Source organism: Protopterus annectens, chromosome 1.part1, assembly GCF_019279795.1.
Source record: "Protopterus annectens isolate FY-2018-M chromosome 1.part1, PAN1.0, whole genome shotgun sequence".
Taxonomy (NCBI): Eukaryota; Metazoa; Chordata; order Ceratodontiformes; family Protopteridae; genus Protopterus; species Protopterus annectens.
The window spans coordinates 600944404-600967290 of NC_056726.1; the positions used below are offsets into that span (position 1 = coordinate 600944404).

At 43.5% G+C, this 22887-nt stretch overlaps 1 protein-coding gene across 1 annotated transcript in view; it reads right to left on the reverse strand.

The window, feature by feature from the left end:
• The window catches only part of DISC1 (DISC1 scaffold protein), a 2387713-nt gene that overhangs the window by 315072 nt on the left and 2049754 nt on the right, over positions 1 to 22887 (reverse strand). The window lies entirely within an intron of this gene.

Genomic DNA, 22887 nt, shown 5'->3' on the forward strand with positions numbered 1-22887 from the left:
TTTAGAAACTGGGTGCATCATTACAGGGGAGTTAGGAGGTTTAAAGGACACTTGGTTGCAGGATAAGGCAGCTGTAGGACAGGTCTTAATTACCTACTAGTGGCACAGGTAACATAAGGAAATAGAGCTTTCAGGGGGAAAGGCTGAGGACAACAGGGGTTAAAAATGGTAATGAGTGAATTGAGGGTGTTTATGGCTGGGCGTGTAGAGTACTTCATTGCTGAGCATAGGTGAGTTTTCAGGAACTAGGTCAAGGCGTGCTGGTTTTCTGCCATCTAAGGTTATGAATTGAGGGTGTTTATGGCTGGGCGTGTAGAGTACTTCATTGCTGAGCATAGGTGAGTTTTCAGGAACTAGGTCAAGCGGTGCTGGTTTTCTGCCATCTAAGGTTAGGAAATTAAAGTTTTGGAGTTAGACTATTCCCTATGGTAAATGAGTTGTTGCAGATCCAGAACTGGGTAGTTGGTGGGCTAAGGTGATATACTACAGTTGACAGGGTCCTGGGTGTGAGATGTGCTATTTGTTTTGACTGGGTGTCGATTTGAGTTCAAGGGGTTATAGTTTGTCAATCTGTTCAGGTTGAGCCATGATTTCAGCTTTGAAGGAAGAGGGCTAAAAGGGGATGTATTCTCTGGGTGTGGATGTTCCGGTGCTAAAGTGGGGTCACGGTAATCCTACTTTATTTAGTTTCATTAGGGTGTGTTTCAGTGATGGTATGGCAAGGTGGGTTTATGATGGGATTCTAAGGTGCTTTACAGATGATGGGTACACCGAATGATGTTTGGCTTAACTCTTCCCTTTATGGGAAGTAGTGGGTTGAACAATGTTGGGTAGAAGGGAGGGGGGAAAAGCCTGGTTAGGCTGGTTGGTGGAGAAGAGGGATAGGCTTGCCCTCTTCTGTTCTTCCTCGGGTGTCTGGCTGTTCATTTCAAGGATCTGGGGAAGGGAAAATGAGTAGGTGTAAGAAGCTTGCTGAAGAGATAAGCAAGCTGAGGTAAGGATGCTGCTTATTTGGTGGAAGGTAATTCAAGGAATGGTGTATAAAGTGAGATGGGATGCTGCTTCATAAGTAAAGTAAGCAAGCAGAGGTATGGACCCTGCTTGTTGGGCAGGGTGAGTAGGTATGCTGCCCTGATTAACATTACAAGGATGGTGCTTCATAAGTAAAGTAAGCGGACAGAGGTATGGATGCTGCTTACTGGGGCAGGGTGAGTAGGTACTCTTCCCTGATTAACATTACAAAGATGGTATGCTGTGTTTAGAATCAATTATGTTATGAATAAGTTGTAATTAATGAATTCGGTGAACAAAACTATGTTATGGAAATTTAATAAAGGTCGTCAAATGTCATTTGGTGTGATGTGATTACTGAAGGGGACTGGGACAATACAGAATTATAACATCTCTCTTTACCAGTGTTAACTTCAAACATGCTTGTATGTTTTACTTGATATCAGGTAGGCCAGGATTTCACCTCACTCAATTCTGCTGAATATAACAGCCATTTGCATTTACCCTATATATACTTTTACCTTTTCTTCTGCTCTCATCCCACTTCAACAAACTGATCTACAACTTACATTATCCACCCTGTTTGTCCTGAGATGCATTAAATCATGTCTTTTGTGACTGCTGTCACCTTAAGTGAAATACCATGTTAGTATCCTTTTATGTCTCATATTCCATGATCAATGATGATTAAATAACTCACATAATTAAAACCTAGTTTGTTTTATCTTGGATTCCATTAAGAAACCCTTACTACTTGTCCTCTCAGGTAGTAATAGAACTTATTTTGACCAGTTTTGTCACAATAAACTCATCATGCCACCTTTCAAGCCTGCGTCTGAATAGTGCCAGGTGAGATGCTGTACTGCAAAATCTGCTTGATCATGCATACATGCTATGTATATTGTGAACATCTGTGCATACTATGAAAATTATATACACATACAGTGCATGTTGTGAAAACTGTCTGGTAATAAATACATTACTGAAAAAAATAGTGTAACAAGAACTCAAACTGTGAATGATCTAAGTGGCCACAATAGGTAAAACCCTTTTCAAAGAGGTTAAACAACACTTTAAAAATAGTTTAAAAATAGTTAGATTACTATAATTAAAAATGCTGTAACCCTGATACATATTTTTGAAAAACAAAAAACTGTGAGGTTGATATTTGTTATGTACTCAATAATAAATGTAACCAAAGTATGAGGAATTTAAGTACTGAATAAAGTGAAGTTTTGAAATAACCTTCAGCCAATAAGTTGATCCAGGTTATGAAACTAGATAAAGTGGGGAGAAACAGTAATTACAGACAGCATTGATTATACTAGTAAGATGCTAAACTTGCTGTACAATGATGGTAAGTACAAACACGAATCTAAGAATGAGATTAACATCGCACATCAAAAAACAGATTTGTTTTTATATGATTGCCTGATACAAGGTACAATAAATTCTCACAGTATAATTTTTAAGTATTCAGGACCCCAGAGTTCCAACAATTTTCAGAATTCCTAAAGTGGACAAAATGTGTTGGATTTCCCACTTAGACACATAGTTGCCTCACATGGTTCAAAAGAATACCCCCCAGCATTTTTAACTGACAGAGTTTGAAACCTTTTCATAACTTATATGCTCATATTTTAAACAATTCATGGCATTTTGATGAATATTACTGCTGCCTTTTGTGAACAAGCACTTTCTTTTTTACCTACTGACATGATAGACTTGTTTTTGGGTATACCACATGAGCAAGGATTATTAATGTTTAATTAGGCTTTGTCAACCTTTAATTTTTTAGATTCTTCTAGGGTTAACCTTTTTAGTGAACTTATGAAGTTAGTTTTTTTAGTAGGAACATGATGTTGTGCTCAACTCAGAATGAAACAATATTTGGACTGGATATTTTAGATGACATTTGCATCATGTGGAAAGTTTCTGAGAGTAGGGTTAAGGAATTCCTCACCTATATCAACAATACTTCAGAGTTTTTGTGGTTCACACATTCTCATACCCAGAAAAAGGCTAACTCTTTTTGGATATTACATTGGTTAAACAACAGGTAGGTTATTCCTCCAACCCACTTTTTCTAGTCTTGTTTACAATACAGTAGTTGCCATCCAACAAGACAGAAGAAAAATGGGGTTAAAGGGCAGTTAGTATGCTTATCTAGAATGATATCTGATGATAGTACATTTAGAATCAAAACACGTTGCTGCTTTGTGATACATTTTTACAAAGAGGTTACCCACGAAGTTAGATAAAAAGCTCACTGATGAGGTTGAAAAGGGGAGGTCTGACAAATACAAACTCCTGCTGAAGGCTTCAGAGGAAAAGGATTTGGGAAAAGCAGATTATTAGAGAGCAATGGTAACCCAGCCTAGTATTAGTTCAACAGCTCTCAAAAACATTGTTGAAAATGCTAGGCCATTTTAAGGCTGACCCTATGTTGTTAAAGGTAGTAGTAAAAACCCAGATTTTGTATGGAAATGGGGTGAAAGCCTTAAAAATAGTTTTCAAAATAAAGTCACCTGTTATTCTGATATGGAAGTCACTCTGCATAAGAAACTGGGTACTGGGTATGGAATATGCAACAAATGTTGCTTTATTTGGGACAGAGGTACACTTTCAGTTTGTTACCAAGGCCAATTATTAAAGATGAATGTGTCAACCTCTTGTGGAACTAGTGGAATAGTTCATGTGTTTTTTTTTTTGCCAGGACTATAGTTGATTTTACATTGGGAAAATGGAATGACCCTTAAAAAAGGGTTTATGAAAACCTTTATGATGTTTCTGAAAGCTTACAGCAGCAATGTCCTATATAGACACACATTAACATGTGAAGGAGAGTTAGCAAATAAGAATAGTTACAAATCTGCAGTATTAGAAAAGGTTACTAAAGACTTAAGAGATGATACGCAGGAACTGAGAACTGAATTTAATGAGCTAATGTGGCAACTGAGGCTAAATGCAACAACATTGTCAGGATTAAATGACCACGTCTCAGTTTGTATTGACGTTGCATTCTACTAACTATAGGGATCTATTAAGATTTATTGTATTTATTGGTATTTATACATATTTATTTTGATATGTCAAGAGATTAGAGATGGTACATAGGAAATGAGAACTGAATTTAAAGAGCTGATGTGGCAACTGAGACTAGTGAAAAGCTTACCCAGACGCTGCCACAGCTTGCTGTGAGGGAAAGGTTATTTTGCTTTTGATTTCTAGTATTTTGTATTATTTTATTGCCTTTTTCTATTTTGTATACTGTGATTTGTTTTCTTTACACTGTATTTTACTTGTACTCTACTTCTAACTGCATATTAAAACATGGAAAGAGACCACAGCTGTGTCTCTTGTGAGACAGACAGATTTTCCCACCCTCCCACCATGTTGCTGTTGTGTTCTTAAACACAACTGTATTTCTAGTTGCCTTCCCCTTATGTTAATTTGACCATATATCTCCTTCCCTCTCCCCTTTCACTGGCTGGTGTGAGTAAGCACAAAATTATTATTTTGTGAAATCACTCCCCTTTAACTATTTAAATTTATTAGCCATCCCACTGTACTCCATAGAACCAGGATACAAATGTGCCCACCCTCTTTCAGTCTGTCTTGCTCTTTTAAAATTAGTGCCTCTCCACTTAGCTAAAACTTAAGTTACCCCTTTCATATCTAACTGCTTAGTGCACACTGCAGTGTTTAAGATATTACCCCATTTTTCATCTTACTTTTAAACATCTACTGCAAGACCACCAATTACTGGAGAGCCCACATTCTGCCTCTCAGTAGTCATCTTGGGATTAGTGCTTCTGTTTTCTCCTGATGAGAGATGGAGCACATTGACATTATTTCCTGGAGACTGCTGATCACCAGAAAGCCTAGTAACTGCTTCATAGGTGACAGCTTGGAATTTGTGCTTATATTCTGTTCCGGGTGAGAAGGAGGAGAGTGCATTGATTCCTGACTGTTTCTGGTTGGACAGCGAGTGTCTGTGCTTAACATTCCTGATTGGTCTGGTTGCTATTCAAAACATCTACCAGGAAAGGCTACAACAAGCCTACAGACCCTTGCATCATCTGGGACAAGACTGTGGATCACCAAACAGGCTGTGGTCTGCTTCTTATCTTGGGATTGGTATTAATGTTTTGCTTCTTGTGAGAGAAGAGGTAAAGGAGCATTGTATCCCAGCAGAGTGAAGCTGTGGTGAGATGAGCACGAGTAGTAGCCAGGCAGTAGCCATTCATGTGACTCCCCTCTTATTATAACTCTTGACAAGCTAATTCTTTGTTTTCAGTAAGTACTGCTTTATTTGTTTCTAACTTCAGAATAGCTGCCTAAATATTTCATCCTTAAATTTTCAGGGTCTACATATTAGTTTCCCCTCAAGTGTTTGGCAGTGCTCTGTATAGACTCAGACACCTTGAGTGGCATTTTTCCTGTAAAAGTACAATTGTAATTTCTCCAATACCTAGTTGCACACAGGACAACTAGTCTGCAGTGAAAAGCACCATCCCCATAGTTGCAAACCGGATACTCCTGACACTGATTGATATTCTCACTCAGTCTAATCAATAAAAAGGGTCTTTTGCTATGGATATAAACTTCCCACTGTCACCGTTACATCTTGGTGGATATGGGTATCCTGAGGCAATGTAGAAATTGCCTAATATTTACTGACAACCAGTTAATTCTCAAACAAACTGATATGGTATATGAGACACAATCAAACATACTAGTCACTAGAAACTCCATCATGAGAAACACTGATGTTCCTCTCACCAGGCTGAGTAAGGAGAAAGCTGCAGTCAGTTGTTTATCAGAGGCTAGGATCTGCCACAGTACGCATGCACTCATGCCATTGAACCACAAGTACCAATATAACTCAGTCAATGCACATGTGGGAGTAAATGAACTGAGACGTACCTCCCTGGACTACATGAAAAGAGACATGGAAGAGCTCTCCGATCTTGTAGCCCAGGCAGGTATAACACTAGCCCTGAGTAGCATTCTGCCATCACCCAGAATGATGCCGCAGTACAAGGACAAAATGATTGACTTCAACAATTGGCTAAGCTTCTGGTGCCATTCTACAGGGATCCAGTATCTGCCTGCCTGGGATGACATGGTCGACAGACCATGATGCTTTGCCGAAGATGGCCTGCATCTGTCACCCCTGGGATTCCGGATACTGGCTAAGGTTCTTGCCACCCCTATAGTGCCTTTTTTGGCAAGGTTCAAATGACAAATTCACCACCATAAGTGGAACAGGCAAGCAAAAACTGAGGGTGATGCTACTCAATGCCAGAAGTCTAAATCTCAAAATACACTCACTCGAGGCACTCCTTAAAATGGAGAACATCGATATCTGTGCAGTGACTGAGACCTGGTTCAAGGCTCCAGAGAGCATCCCTGCACTACCAGGCTATAACTCATACCACACTTTTCGGCCATGTAACCTGGACGGGAACACCAAAGGCGGAGGTGTATCCATATTCATTAAGGATATCCACACTTCCAGGCTAGTTGCTCAGCATAATGCAGCCGAGGTTATCCAAGTGCAACTAACTCTGGGCAAAACTACTATCCAAACTGTAGCTTGCTACAGATCACCCACCATGCCCCAGGATTCCCACTCCTCTTTTCTTGATGTACTGGAAAATATTAGGGTTCAACCAAACACCCTAATAATGGGCGATTTCAACTACCCCACCATTAACTGGGAAAACTACACATGTACCAACTCCTTCACTCAACGCTTTCTGGAATTCATAAACTCCAATGCCCTGGATCAACTTATCCACACCCCCACCAGGGGCAACAATATCCTAGATCTAGTCATTACCAATATGAGTGACCGGTGTTCCACATCTGAAGTCAATGCCTCAATGGTCCGATCCGACCATAAGCTAATTACCCTAGATATCCACATCCTGCCTCCAACCCCCATTAAGGAAACCATAATAAAAATTTTCTCCAAAGCCAACTTCATGCTTCTTAAGACAGAAGTGGTGAACTTCATGACACCCATGCAGATGGACAATACAGTTACGACTACCGAATCCTACACAATTGCTCTTTATAAGCACTTACATGAGTGCATGGATCGTGCTATCCCAAACAGAACCAAGACGCTATCCTCCAAAAAAAGGAAGCCAATCTGGTGGTCCCCTGCCATAAACAAACTGTACAACAGAAGGAAGAAACTCTTGCAAAAGAGAGTAAAATCCCACGAGCGGAGGAGCTCCATGGTCAGCCTCAGTAAGAAGCTGCGATCCCTGATAAAATTCTCCAAAGCTAGTTACGAAAATAAAATCGCCACCGATTCTAAAGATAACCACAAAGCATTCTATAGCTATGTCAAGAATCTGAATGGCAACACTCAGATCTGCTCTGAGTTACAGCACAATGGCACTAAATATACAGACTCAACTGATATTGCCAACATCCTGGCAGATAGGTTCAGTGCTAACTTTACCACCTTCTCACCCCCTAAAGAGCCCATCTCTATACCGGAAGAATGCAAAGTTCCTGTAATCACAGCTGCACAGGTAAAAACCACACTCTCCAAAGCCAAGAACACAGCATCCATGGGACCAGACAACATCCCAGGCTGCGTTCTACATGAACTACAGAACGAACTGGCACTCCACCTAAGTACCATGTTCAGTCATAGCCTCACCTCAAGCTTTGTGCCTGCTGAATGGCGCACAGCAATGGTTATCCCACTCCACAAGTGGGGAGCCACCACAGTCCCCGGGAACTACCGCTCCATTAGCCTGATGAGCCTGGTCTGCAAGGCCATGGAACATATCATCATGGAACTTATAAACAAAGACATTGGTAATCTCCAAACTCTGGATCCCACCCAGTTTGGGTTTGTAAAAGGCAGATCATGTCTCCTAAACCTGATAGACTTCTTTGAAGCAGTCACCAAAGCCGTAGACAAGGGTAAGGTGGTTCACACAGCCTATCTAGATCTTGCCAAGGCTTTTGACACCATCCCCCACTCTGGAATTATAGATAAACTCACTAATCTAGGTATAAATCCCTATGTCACAAGATGGGTTGCCAACTGGCTCACTGACAGAACCCACACTGTGAAAGTAGCAGACTCCAAATCCGACTTCAGACCAGTGACAAGTGGAGTACCACAGGGTTCAGTCCTGGGTCCTCTCCTGTTGGTATCTACTTCTCTGAAGTACAGGCTAACACAGAAGGTCTTTGGCTAACGAAGTTCACCGATTACTGCAAACTAGGAGCCATAATCAAAACTCCTAACGATGTGGACATCCTACAAAAGGGCCTCACTGAGACAGATGCCTGGTGTCAAAGCCATGGTCTCAAGGGCAATGTCAAAAAGTGCATTGTCATCCCCTTTGGTAAAAACTCTGTACCCATGAACTACAATATAGGCGGTAGTATACCTAACACAAAATGTGTGATAAGAGACCTTGGGACACAGGTGGACAGTAGTCTCTCCTTTGATAATCACATCGCCACAGTAGTCAGGAAATCCTTCTACATGGCACACCTCATCACAAAAGGTTTCTTATCCAGAAAAAAAGAGGTCATTGTTCCCCTCTACTCATCACTCATTAGACTCATTATAGAGTACAACACCCCTTTTGGTATGTACCTCACAAGACATCTCCAACAACTGGAAAGTCCGCAGAAATACCTCACAAAGAGGATTACCGGCCTCAAACAGATGCTCTATGCTGACCGTCTCAAAAAACTCCAGCTTTACTCCGTTACATATCGCCTACTCAGAGGTGATCTCTGCCTAACATACAAAGCTATGTCAAACCCAGAGCTGTTGAACACGCTCCACTTAAAGAAATCCCAATCCCTCCGAGCTACACGGTCTAGGGACCTAAACCTTGTCACCACAAAAAAAAGAACATGCCGGAGGGATAGATTCCTGTCCCAGAGACTTCCCATACTCTGGAATAAACTACCTATCTATATCAATCAGAGCTCCTCATTAGCACTCTTCAAGAAAAATCTTGATGATTGGATGGGAAATAGGAAATTCACCACGGGGATCACCTCTGTGGCACTGCTCGACAGTGGCACAGGAAAATAATATTCTTGGGTGGCAAAAGCCAGGGTACCTTTTTGGCTGGGCTTGTATAGGCCCCGGGGCCGATAGCCTAGTACCTACCTATGAACCTATGTACCTCCCTAGACTATATGAAGAGAGACATCATGGAGTTCTCAGAATATGCGTCTCAGGCTAGTATGAGCATAGCATTGAGCAGCATTTTACCTTCTCAAAGGATAATGCCACAATATGAACAAAAGATGATTGACTTTAATAACTGGCTTAGTTTCTGGTGTCATTCTAAGGGGTTGCAATATCTGTCAGCATGGAAGGAGACAGATCACAAGCTTTGTCAGGGATGGTCTACACCTCTCCCCTGTAGGCTTTCATATATTAGCCAAAACATCTTCTTCCCCCATAGTGCCTTTTTTAGGCAATGCCAAACTGAAAGTACTTCCAACATAGCAAATCAAAACCAAAAAAATCTAAAATTACTGCTCAATGCTAGAAGTCTAAACAAAAAACTCCACTCCCTAGAAGCTCTCTTCTCCCTAGAGAATGCTGACATCTGTGCAGTTGCTGAGACATGGTTTAAAGCCACAGAGAGAACACCAACAGTGAAAGGTTATGATGCCTTCCACACATTTAAAGCAGATACTTTAGAGGCAGGGTCTAAAGGTGGAGGTGTCTCTACTTACATCATAAATAAATATACTTCAAGGCTGATCAAACAGGACAATGAACTTGAGCTGTTCCATGTCCAAATGGGTCTATATTATAACATCGAAGTTGTAAAACATCAAATGTTATAATATCAAACCCAAAACAGCGAACACTGAAAATAGCGAAGCTGCAGAACATCGAATTCTTTCCCAGGAAAAGAATTCGGTGGGCTGTTTCTGCCACTTCACTATTTCCTCCACTGTGGTGCGAAGGTTACGGACCGGGTTAAGGTAAGTGTGTGAATGGACCGGGTTAAGGTGAGTGTGGGAATGGGATAGTTAGGGACATTACGGTTAGGGAGTGGGTAAGGTGAGTGTGCGATAGGGACCTTAGGGTTAGGAAGCAGGTAAGGTGAGTGTGCGATAGTTAGGGACCTTAGGGTTAGGAAGCGGGTAAGGTGAGTGTGTGATAGTTAAGGATCTTTGGGTTAGGGAGCAGGTAAGGTGAATGTGCGATAGTTATGGACCTTAGGGTTAGGGAGTGGGTAAGGTGAGTGTGCAACAGTTACGGACCTTAGGGTTAGGGTTTGGGTTAAGTTAAGTGGATAGACAGTAGTGTATGTACGGTTTAGTGTAGGGTTAGAAGTAGGATTTTAAGTGTATATGTTTGGATTACTGTTTTATGGTGTGCTTGTGTTGTGTGTGTGTTTCTCGGAACAGCAATTATTTTTCCCCTGGGAAAAATTTGCTGTTCTGAGCTTTCAATTATATCACATTTCGACATTCCAAGTTCGAGCTTATGGTGTTCGATGTTTTGGGATTTCGATTATGTGATATACGCCCATCCAAATCATCATAGACAAAATCCAATATCACTTCTTTGCAAGCTCTAGGCCCCCGTCTATGACCCAGGAAACCCATCCCATTTATTTAAACTTATTAGAAACTCTAACCATCCAGCCGTATACCATATTTGTGGGTGACTTTAACCACCCCACTATTAACTGGAAATCCTATATGATACCAAATGCACAGACACAGAGATTTCTGGATTTTGTAAACACAAACTCCCTGGATCAGATAGTTAATACACCAACCAAGGGTGCAACCATACTGGATCTGGTCCTCAATAATATGGGAGAGTGCTGCACAGCCCCTACTCTGATGTCTTCCCAGGTAAAGTCAGACCACAAAATAGTCTCCTTTGAAATAAAAATAAAACCTGGACCCCCAGCTAAACCTGGAATATTCACGAGCTACTCTAATGCTAACTTCCTGCTATTACTTGATAACCTAGCAAAATTTCAAGCCCCCATAAACCACGAGAACACTGCTGCCTATGCAGAACTGTTCAGAGAAACCTTGTACAAGCATGTTAATAGCTGCACAGTGGCAGCTATACCTACCAGGAAGAAGTACAGCACTAACTCAAAAAAAGCCACCCTGGTGGAATCACAAAATCAATAGGCTGTATAATAGAAGGAAGAAAATCATGGCAAAAATTAGGAGGTGCAGCACCCAGCAGGATAAAAGCACTCTCATCAAACTAAACAAACAACTCAGAGGACAAATAAAGTCTACCAAAGCCAAATCTGAGATATGTTTGGACTCCCAGGCCAAGGACAACCACAAAGATTTCTTTAGCTATGTCTACAGCCTCAAAGGTGATACACAATTGTGTGCAGAGCTCATTGTAAATGGAGCCATCTCTAATGAGCCAGAAGATATAGCAAACCTCCTGACTGATAAATTCAGCTCCAACTTTACCTCCTCTCCCCCTCAACCTTCCCTCAGGAAATACCATCAAGTATTACCACCCATACTATCACTAGGGAACATGCTCTCTAAGAACAAGAACACTGCATCAGTGGGCCCAGACAATATCCCAAGATGCCTTCTAAATAACATGAAACATGACCTATCAGGGCCTCTGGATTTACTATTTAACTGTAACCTCCAAACAGGCTTTGCGCCTCATGAATGAAAAACAGCAACAGTCATCCCTCTGCACAAAGGTGGGCCATCTACACACCCTGGAAACTACAGACCCATAAGTCTCACTAGCCTTATATGTAAAGCCGTGGAAAGAATTATCGTGGAAATTATCAACAGAGATATAGTAAACCTCCAGACACTGGACCCAACTGAGTTTGGTTTCGGCAAGGGAAGATCATGCCTACTCAACCTGGTGAACTTCTTTGAGAAGGTAACCAAAGCAATGGATGAGAGAAATATGGTTCACACTGCCTAACTTGACCTGGCCAAGGCATTGGTCACACCCCACTCAGGCATTGTTGACAAACTCAAGAGGTTAGGTACAAACTCATATGTCAACTGGTAGACCCAGGATGTTAGAATTGGGGGAGTAAACCCCTACAAAGAGGCCAGTCACAAGTGGAGTCCCTAAGGGATCAGTCCTTAGACCGCTCCTTTTTGGCATTTACATGTCTGAAGTCAAGGCCAATGTCACTGTTCTCTGGCTAACTAAATTTGCTGATGATTGCAAATTACGAGCTGTCACTGAATTCCACATTGACACAAATGTTCTCCAGGAGGGGCTGACACAGACAACTGGTGTCAGAGGCATGGTCTAAAACTAAATGCCAAGAAATGCATAACAGTATCCTTTGGGAAGTCATCCACCCCTGGTAATTATCATATTGACAACACACCCCTAAGAGTTGACCCAGTAGTCAGGGACTTGGGGACACACATAGACAGTAATCTAGCGTTTGACTATCACATGTCTACAGTAGTGAGGAAATCATTCCAAGTTGCACAACTTATAAACAAAGGTATGGCATCTAAGTCCAAGGAAGTCAATGTTCCACTACATTCGACATTCATCAGACCTATCATTGAGTACAAAGCACCCCTTGGTATGTACCTAACCAGGCATATCCAACAACTGTAACATCCACAGAGGTTTCTCACTAAAAGAATACAGGACATAAGAAAAATGTCCTATGCAAACCGCCTCAAGACCCCATGCTTGTGTTCTGTCTCCTACAGGCTTTTGCGAGGAGATCTATGCCTGGCATACAGGGCACTGTCAGACCCCATGCTGATGGACCTCCTGCAAATCCACAAAACAAACAGCACCAGGGTTACTTGCTCTAAAGTCTTAAACCTTGCCTGTGATATAAAGAGGACCTGCTGGAGAGACAGGTATGTATCCCAGGGGCTACCACATCTATGGAACAGGCTCTCCATCAATGTGAAGCAGAGTTCCTCCCTAACCCAATTCAAGTGCAACTTGGACAACTGGATGGGTAACAGAAAATGCATCCCTGGTTTGGCACCTATGTCTCTAATGGACATAGGCAATCTGTAAATGGTTCATCTCCCAGGCCCCTTCTTGCAAATGTTTCATCTCCCAAACCCCTGCTTACACTTATCAAGAGTATCAGAACTTGTCAGAGATTTGCGATGCATGGGTAGGCTTAAAAAGGCCCTTGTGGTCATTAGCTTAGTAAACACCTACGAACCTATAAATGCAAAAGCACTGCCAAGATTAAAGTGTATTGATGTTTCATTCTGCTAATTATAGGGATCTAAATAACTCCAAATAGATAAAACGACCAACAACTTAAACAAAGACAACTGGCACCATGACTAGAATCTCAATCCACAATTTTAATGAAGCGCTTTTCGTCCAAAACATATAGTTGAACTTCATCAGATTTACAGGTGAAATCCATGCAAATGTGGTGAATTTGCGATCCAGGAAGCTGGAAGCCAGCCGTGCAGGACTAGTGTAATCTGCAGAAATGTACTCGGCCAGTAACCAAGTGCATTTCTGCAAACTACAAAATGGAGCCATGATAGCTCCAAATAAAGGGTGTATATTATGTAGAAAGCACGCCAATGGCCATTGGCATGAAAAATAGTTGCAAAAATAAAAAATTAACTTTTATTTTTTTTTTTAGCTGATCTCGGCTGTTTAAGCGGCACGCAAATGGGATCAGGTGAAAAATAAATAAAACCCCCCTAAAATAAGCATTCTAACCAAAATCATATTTTGCCATTATACTCAACAGCAGGCAGAAGACAACATGGCCAGTGAATAGTGGTTGCTAAGTGGGGCAGGTTAAGTGTGGGACCTGTAACTATGCATCAGCAGGCAATCCTATGCAAATGAGGGGAATGATACTGAATCCCAGATTTCCCCTGCATGCTAGTCAGCACCCAACAGTGTAAGAGCAGGAATTTGGTTAAAGCCTAGGAGTTAGCTGACATCGGGGGGGGGGGTGTTTCTGAGGATGCCTAGCACTCTTTACATTGCCTAAGCAGGTGTGCATGCCGCACATCGGGTTTTAAATGGGAAAAAAAGTAAAACAAGGAAATAGCAGCTCTGTGCACATTTGAACACTGTGTTTGCGCGGTGCACCCCCGGGCTTAAACAGTAAGGCAATGGGAAGGGAAAACTGTAGTAGGAAGGTAATCTAGGAGAACTAGCATAGCTGCCAGGTGAAATGTATCAGAATCAGCCAATTACACAGGCAACAGACCAGCCCAGCCCAGAACACTATTATAAACTATGCAAACACCTTTCCCTCTGTTTTTTCCAATATACTCTACACCACCGGTGTATACAAGTGGGGGAATTTTAACAAACAAAAACAACAAAATGATAGGGGCTGCAATAGCTACCATACAACAACATGTGGAAGAGGCTGTGGGTGGTAAGGATGAGACTGATGTCTACCAACCCACAGTGAGGAGACGGAGAAGAGTGTATAGACCCAGGGTAACCTACCAGGGGCTACATGAGCTGGAGATAGTGGAGCGCTATAGGGTGGACAGGGACCTACTACAGCAAATTGTTCAGCTGTGCTGGCCACGCCTCACACACAGAACTAACAGTGGGGAACCCATCTCAGTGGATACCAAGGTATGTGTAGGCCTAAGAATACTAGCTACAGGTACCTTCCAAAGGCCAACTGGGGATATCATGGGGATCTCACAGGCATCAGCATCCAAGGTACTCCACCAGTTCCTGGATGCCATGTCAGCACATGCCGGTGAGCACGTATATTTCCCCAACACCCATGAGGTGTTAGCCAGCAATATGCATCTCTTCCACCAAATAGCACAATACCCTGAGGACCTGGTGAGCGGGGTAGGGTCTGCATCAACCACAAGGCCTTCCCCTCCATCAGCTGCCAGGTTTTGTGTGATGCCCAGGGCATTATAATGAATGTGTGTGCTGGCTGCCCTGGAAGCTATCATTATTCCCACATCTGGCATATGACGCAGCTGTACCAGAGACTTGCCAGTGGGGACATCCCTTATGATCACCTAGTAGGGGATGCTGGTTACACACTGGAGCCATGGCTGATGACACCCATCAGAAATGCACACACACCCGAATAAGAACTCCATAATGAGGCACACGCACAGACCAGAGTTGTAATACAGCATGTGTTTGGGATGCTCACGTCACAGTTCCGGTGCCTGGACACATCCGGTGGAGCCTGGTAGTACTCCCCAGCTACTCAAATTGTCATTGTATGTGCCATGCTACACAATATGATCCTGTGGAAACAGCTGTAGCAGGAACAGCACAGGGCAGGGCCACACAGCACCCGACCATTGCCAAGGCCTGCACAGGCACAGAGTGACTTAGAGGAGGAATAACCTGAGCCTGCCCCAGTAGGGAGAAGAAGGCGAGCCCAGTAAGCCCTGACCTTGGCAAAGAGGCAATGCATAGCACATACATTGACACAGGAGGAACCCAGAGAAAGACACCTCTCTCTGACTCACACATACAGTAAAAGAGATGCCAAACATGACACTACCTGTGCTCAACCATGTATAGGGAGTGTACTATGTGCATCCGACAAAGGCAGCCTTCCAGCACCATCCTCAATACTGGCATACCCACAAGGTAAGTCACTCTCCTTACCAATTGCCGAATGGAGTAATATGTGTTGTTACCTGTATCTATGGTATGGATGTGAGCATACAAGGGAATCGGGTAGCTGAATGGGATGTCAGCAGATAGTAGACACCTATACTGGCAGCATGAGATCTGTAACAAATACTGGTGTCACCATAGTAGCCAGTACTACACATGGTGACAAAACCCACTGCAGGAATTGTGCTGGGCCACATGTGTGTCCATATGACACACACATGCCAGTCAGGGAGGTTCACATACCCAACAACAGTCTCAGCCAGTAGGACAGGTGCAGACAAACACAAACAAAGGCTGTGCTAAGGCCTCTAAATGATGCCTATGGGTAACCCCCCACCCAGGCCTACACAGATAGACTACATCAGGTCAGGCAGTGGGATGTTAGTTCTGAAGGGTAGGAAATCAGAAACTAATATGTAGGTCAATCAAACCTAAGACCTGTAGTACACTGATATGCCTCTAGTCAGCATGATAGGTTACAATACACAATGGAATGGAGTACCTGACATACCAGAACAGTCATAGCAAATGTGTACAAGTGTCAGGTGTGCCCCCCCAATCCTATGTAGAAATGTAGAAACAGTCAGGTGTGCCCCCCCATCCTGTGTAGACATGTAGAAACAGTCAGGTGTGCCCCCCAATCCTATGTAGAAATGTAGAAATGGTCAGGTGTGCCCCCCCAATCCTGTGTAAAAATGTAGACACAGTCAGGTGTGCCCCCCCCAAATCCTATGTAGACATATAGTAACAGTCAGGTGCCCTCCCCAATCCTATGTAGAAATGTAGCAACAGTCAGGTGTGCCCCCCTCCAATCCGATGTAGACATGTAGTAACATGTATGTGTAGGTATAATACCAGTGGAGCACAGATGACCAGAGGTGGCCATGGTAGCAGGTTAGATTGCAGCATTTGTACAATATGCAGGTATGTGTGTGTTATGCTGGTGTGTGTTTTATATTGTGTGAGGGTGGTCAGTATGTATGCATGTTGAGGTTTGACCTGGTGGCCATTGCCCACTACTGCCGATGGCAGGGCCAGGTCCTCACAACTGCAGTGCCAAAGACAATTCCCCCCAGTATAACACATGCTAGCAGTAAGCCACTGTAAACGTATGGTGGTAATATGTGTCACCATCTGAAAGATGGACATGGCATGACTGTCGGGCTAGATAAACAAGCAGTACACAGAGAAAAGTGCCCCAGACATACAGTATATAATGTGTAACTGTAAAATGGACACACCCTTGGAATTGTACATACAGGTATGCATCACATTATCTGGGCTTGTATTAGGGAATACTGATGTTGTCTGACCGAACACTTGCAGATCACAAAGGTGATAGGACTGATGTATTGGGAAACGGCTGATGTCCCTGCACAAGCCAGCATAACTGGAATGCCCCATGGATATCTGTGAGTCAGATCCAAGTAGTGTCCATAGCACACATGCACCCAGCTCACCCAAACACCACCCACAGGTACCTCTCTGATTGGTATCCCTGATGTTGGGAATGGGTACAATATGACCCCCACCTGTGTATGGCAACAGCGGAAGAATGCAGCATGTAGTGCAGGTGTCCCATGCAGGTGTGTTCCTAGCTGTAAGTAGCACCCTGCCAGCATCCACACCACCTGATCAATACTGATAGAAAGTATTGGCATGGACACCTAGCACACCTACCCTGTCACCCCAGGGGAATATACTGTATGGCAGTCTGGGACTGTAGTACTGACAGAATGCAATGGCCTGCCACAGCTGGCCTGCATCACCACCAAATGGGCTACAGACCTCTGCTAAAGGCCTGTGTCTCACCCGTACTGCCAATGTATGTTATGTCATGGACACCCAAATAACAACATAACACACTCCACATAAGCCATATGCAAGGCCATGTGGGCAAACCACAGTAACATGTCCAACATGTCCCACTGCATGAACTGTGGACCAACACCAAAACACAGCTGTGATGACGTGATAACTATAGGGAAAGTATCAGAGAATGTATGCATAATGTATGGAAGAGGATAGAACAAAGGGGGGTTGGGAGCATGGGCAGCATGGAATCTGCAAGGTCTGACACACAGACGTGTGCACATACTATCCCTGGCTACAAACACAAAAATGGGTGGCTACAAACCTGCCCATACACCACAACAGGGGTAATGTCCTGACTTATGACCCCCCCCTGCCTCTGGGTAACCTGTGTGAATCTGTACAGCTGTGAGGTATTGCCACAGCAAACTAAGGCCATACTGTCATGTTGATGGATGTAAAAGTATAGGATCCTCTGCCAGCACTGTACCAAGGTGCTGAAGTGGATACATTGACCCAGCAGCAAGTGTCTGCAGCTCCCCCTCTATAATGGCATAACTTTCCATGAATATGTACGCGTCCACAATACTGGACACAGCTGCATTCACCCTGTGTTCCTCAGGACATCACTGTGAGCAAGAATGTCCACTTGACAGTACTTGAGGACATAAAACATCACAGTGTATAACAGTACACATGTCTGAATATCTCTGCTAACACCAGTACCATGAAGCAGAAGCAGCACAGAAACAATCACCTACAGTACACACTATCCCTTGCACAGTTTGACCTCATATTGCCAACTGATCTACAGATCTCCTGCAGAAACTGTTTGCTACCTGTAGGTGTAGAACACAAAGGTTTGCACTGGAGTACAAACTACCTGGAATGGATCCACACACTCAATACAGAAGGGCATACTGGACATGCTTACACACTTAGAGAAATGAAGGCAATGTCAGACAACAACATACTGAAAGGTCATACTGGGCATGCTCACACACAAACAAATGAAGCCCATGTTTGCCAACAACAGTGGACCATACATATCTGACAGTTGCAGATGTTAGTACATACACTCCTCAGTATGCACCAGTCATGCTTTGCACACACATTGGATAGGAATACAGAGATATACCCAAGGACAACACATTATAATATGCCAAAAGTAGACATACATAGATGTGTGGAAGAGAGTGACAGTGGCAGACAGCCTTCCATCATGAGGCCTGTCCCACCAAGTGCACAGCCAAATGGCTACAAACACATGATGTGTAAATGTCACTCACTGCAGAAATTAGCCACTGGTATCCCTCAGCATTACAGACTATGTGGTGCAAGTGCTAGCTGTGCAACTTGACTGTACAAGGCAGTAGTTATCTAGCAGCTGTATAAACGTACCTGCGGAATATAACCCTGTTTGTGCCTGCATGTGGTGTGTGCACCGCTAGATGAATGGGTTATGGCCCGTGCACACACACTGCCCTCCCCATAGCCCTACTATGACAAGCCTGCTGTCATCTACTTTGAAATACACCTTTGGGAAAGGAGTAGCCCAGTAATCTCTGTGGCATGTCCTATAACTGTGCAATGCTGTAGTGTGATAAACTAGCTAGGTAGGAGTTGTAATCCCAGACACGGCAACTGTGTGTGTGTGTGTGTGTGTGTGTGTGTGTGTGTGTGTGTGTGTGTGTGTGTGTGTGTGTGTGTGTGTGTGTGTATTTCTGTCTGTATAGGGAGCAATGCTTTTTAGGCTAGTCACACTCACTTCAATTCAAATGCCCTACTTTGGCAAGGCTGCTGATGTCATTCTCTTTGAAATACACCTTTTGGAAAAGAGTAGCCCAGTAATCTCCATGGCGCATCCTATAACTGCATAATGCTGTAGTGTGATAAACTACTTAGGTAGGAGTTCTAATCCCAGACATGGCAACTGTGTGTGTTAGTGTGTCTCTCTCTGTGTAGGGAGCTATGTTTTTTAGGCTAGTCACACTCACTACAATTCAAATGCCCTATTTTGGCAAGGCTGCTGATGTCATTCACTGTGAAATACAACTTTGGGAAAAGTGTAGCCCAGTAATCTCCATGGAGCGTCCTATAACTGTGTAATGCTGTAGTGTGATAAACTAGTTAGGTAGGAGTTCTAATCCCAGACATGGCAACTGTGTGCATGTGTGTGTGTGTGTGTGTGTGTGTGTGTGTGTGTCTCTATCTGTGTAGGGAGCAATGCTTTTTAGGCTAGTCACACTCACTACAATTCAAATGCCTTACTTTGGCAAGGCTGCTGATTTCATTCACTGTAAAATACACCTTTGGGAAAGGTGTAGCCCAGTAATCTGTGTGGTGTGTCCTATAACTGCGTAATGCTGTAGTGTGATAAACTAGTTAGGTAGGAGTTCTTATCACAGACATGGCATCTGTGTGTGTGTCTCTGTGTAGGGAGCAATGCTTTTTAGGCTAGTCACACTCACTACAATTCATATGCCCTACTCTGGCAAGCCTGCTGATGTCATTCACTGTAAAATACAACTTCGGGAAAGGAATAGCCCAGTAATCTGTGTAGTGAATCCTATAACAGCGTAATGCTGTAGTGTGATATAGTACGTTGGTAGGGGTTCTATTCCCACACATGGCAAGTGTGGATGTTTGTGTGTGGGCTTCTTTGTCTATGTAGGGTGCAATACTTTTGAGGCCATTCACAGTCACTTCAACCTCCATTGACCTTCTTTGGCAAGCCTGCTGATGTCATACCCAGTGAAATACACCTTTGGGGAAGGAGTACTCCAGTAATCTCTGTGGCACGTCATATAACTGTGTAATGCTGTAGTGTAATAAACTAGTTAGGTATGAGTTCTAATCCCAGACATGGCAAGTGTGCCTGTGCATGTCTGTGTTTGCCATTCATATCCTGTGGGGAGGTGGCTATGAGTGTGTAACAACTGGACTCATTGTGGAGGGGTTTTTGCAAATTTCTTATATGGTGGCCCTATTATATGTCACAATGTCCACCTTACAAGGATAACAGATGGGAAATAGCCAAGTGGCTGGGGTGGCAATCCATACCCCTACATGTGACATCAAGCCAAGGCAAACAAAGTTAGCAACCCTTGTATTACACAGAGAACACTCTCAACCCATGTATCATACACAAACACACTTGCCTAGGCAACAACCGCTATTCTGGTAGTACCCTGCATATTGCCCACAGATAGTAACCATGGTGTGATTGCAGTGGACTGCAGGGGGCATGGCACCCTGTCCTTCAGTTCAATAGGCACGTATATGCAGTGTGCCTTCACTATGTTCCCCACTGGACTCCTGCAATACCTGTGGTGCCATCAGATGTGACCCGCAAAGGACATACCATGCCTTAAACACATGCCCTGTATGGACAGATGCCACTGACACCAGGGAATACCTGTATCATGCTATCAATGTAGGTGCAGGGTCAACCTGCTGTCCATTACCAGTTCCTGGCACATGAGACCAGGACAGGCACATCTGATGATAACAATCTGTGTACACATGGGCCAGGCACTCCAGGTACAGTTCCACATGTCACTGTACATGCATGTGGGATGTGTGCACATCCCAGACAATGTCCAAGTCATGGACTAAAGAACACATACATGGCAAGCATTGCACAGCAATGGCCACACACAACAGTTACCCAGGTGACTGGATGGTGAATACAATATACACCTGTGTGGGCCAATCCAGACACTACACCCCTGAGCCACACTGCAGACCATTGTCATGTGGCCTGATGCCAAGGTATACCCTTCGCCAAGCCTTGTATTGCCTTCTGGCACAGTCAACCACTACACACCCGTGAAGCAATGCACACATGCATGTCAGTACTGGCACCCTGTGTCTGTGTGTGTGTGTTGTATGATGCTTTCGACCACATTCACACTCACTACAACCCCCATTGGCATACTAAAGCATGCTGTCTGATGTCAGACACCTTCACATACCATTTGCCCATATAACCTCTGGATAACCCCTGTGGTGCATGTGACACCTGCACAGTACTGTATTGTGGAAAACTAACTAGTTAGGAAGTGTATTTCTGACCCTGCCAAGTGTGTCAATGTGTGTGAGTCCCTGAGAGAGAGTGGCTGTGTTGATGCTGACACCTGTTCATGTGGACAGGCACGTGTACTACACCTACTGCATCGCTATCATATCACTGTTGCAGATATCACTCACCATCTCATATACGTTTGGACAGCTCATCAACATGTAAGCTATGTGGCGCATGCAGCAACTGCATAGACATGTGATAGCAATACATAGTCAGTCAGGAGATTGAAATCCTGTGCTGGTAGGTGCATGACACAAACATGGTTGTGTTTTACTCTCCTATCCCCTCCCTGACTTACTTTGTCTCGGTCTGTCTCTCTTACTTCCTCTCTGGTGGATGTGGAGAACTACACCTGCTTTGCTTAGGCAGCAGCATGTATTTTGTAAGTGATCCTCTGCATGAATTGAAGCCCTCCTCTAGCTGATTGCATGTGAAACAGCTGTGGTAACATTCCCACAGCCAATTGCATGGAAACACACTCCAATATCTAGGAACATCATGTTGGTGTTGGGCCTTTTCATTGACTGTGAGCAGGGCCTAGATCTGGAGTTTGGCAAACAGCATCACAAATGGATTTGGGATTTACCTCTAACAACATGCACTGTGGAAACAGGCCAACACAAAGGAGGGGGATGTGCTTGACATAACTACAGAATGTAAGTGTTGCTATTCTGCATTTGGAGTAATGTCGGTTTAACAGGGTGTGTCTGGATATGTCTGGTCTACATGTTTTATTACCTGTCATGACAGTGCTATGTTGTTGAGGAAATCCCCATCTGCAGGGTCATCTGCAGACTGGGCAGTGTATGGTGCCTTTTGTTTCTTGTGTTACTCACCAAGCACCTATCTGAGAACTGCAGAAGCATAGTGTGAGGATTGCAGTCAGTACATGGTGACAGCCATGAGTGTTACTGACTTCATATCCCGCATAGGACATATGTCACAACAAACCCTGTTACAACAGTAAATGTATGAGGTTATCACAGCGACATGTTAATATTGGCCCTGTGTTTGTGCCTCCAGCCACAACTCTGTCAACCTTTGTACATATGTCACACAGTAAGAGGTGCATATGTTCTGTACACCATTATTTATTGACATTACATCTGATAAGCCAGTGAGATATCAGAGTGCTACACATGTTATGTATAGTAGAGGTTATATTTGAGTACATAACCTGGGCATTCTGTGGTTGTGTGTACAGTACTGAGGTCTGTGTACTTATGGTGATTGTCGACAGTGTGTGTATTGTGAATATGTACCTTGGCCTGTGTACAGACTGTGGTAAATGTCATTGTTCTTGGTCCTGTTCTATCTGATGTTAAATGCTGCTCCAGTGTATGGT